Here is a 933-nt window from a genome sequence, read left to right on the forward strand (position 1 = left end):
ATATAAACATTTCCCCAATTTACTAAATTAAAGGTGAATAAATATGTGTATATACATACGAAAATATTTTTTTCTAGGACTCTGATATATCATAAAAAAGTGAGTATAAACTTAAAACTGATATGCATGAAGTTTCTCATTTTACTCAAAGTCTAGGAACAGGGCAGTTCCACATTGTTTCATCAGCTCAACAATGTCAAGGATGCAGGTAATTCCAATCTATCCCCTGTGCCAATCTCGGCCTCTTACTCATGTGGTAGCAAAATGGCCACAGTTCCAGGTATTACACATATAGACATGCATCCTGGGTATAAGAGGACCATTTCCCCCTACTTTGTTAGGAAAGAAAATTTAACATAAAGCCTGCGTATAACTTTTGCTCAGATCTTCTATGTCCAATTATTAAGCAAACTAGGACAGCAAGAGCTAGACTTCAGATGGGCAGTCCTGGCAAAGGGAAAATGGCTAACACCAATGGGTAGGTAACCAACAGTGTCTGCCACAACTGTCCTGCCTTATTTCTTTAAAATTCCATTTTTGTAGTTACATATCCTCTCATTCATGATGCTTGAGGGTTTTTTTACTTTCCCGTTTCAAAAGTTTTCAAGGTTTTTGGTTTGTTTTGCTTTGCACTTATTTTGTTAGAGCTTTTCTACACACCAGAGATGAATATTTATTCACTCCCTCATTCCTCTGATTTCAACGTGTGTTTACAGGGGACCTATTAGAACAGGCAGTGCACCAAGTACTGACAATGAATCCTGGCCATTAATCATCTCCCATTTTCTACCCATATTGAAAGAAATTATTTTCCTGGGTATAGCTTTGTTTCATCCTACAAATGTTAATGCGTAGTTGTCCCTCTGTCATTCATTTCTAATTGTAATTTGCCTTGATTTCCTTTCCCCTAGTGAAGCAAGAAGGCAAGGAGAA

The sequence above is a fragment of the Puma concolor genome, chromosome E2, assembly GCF_028749965.1.
Source record: "Puma concolor isolate L17-30 chromosome E2, mPumCon1.1.hap2, whole genome shotgun sequence".
NCBI lineage: Eukaryota > Metazoa > Chordata > Mammalia > Carnivora > Felidae > Puma > Puma concolor.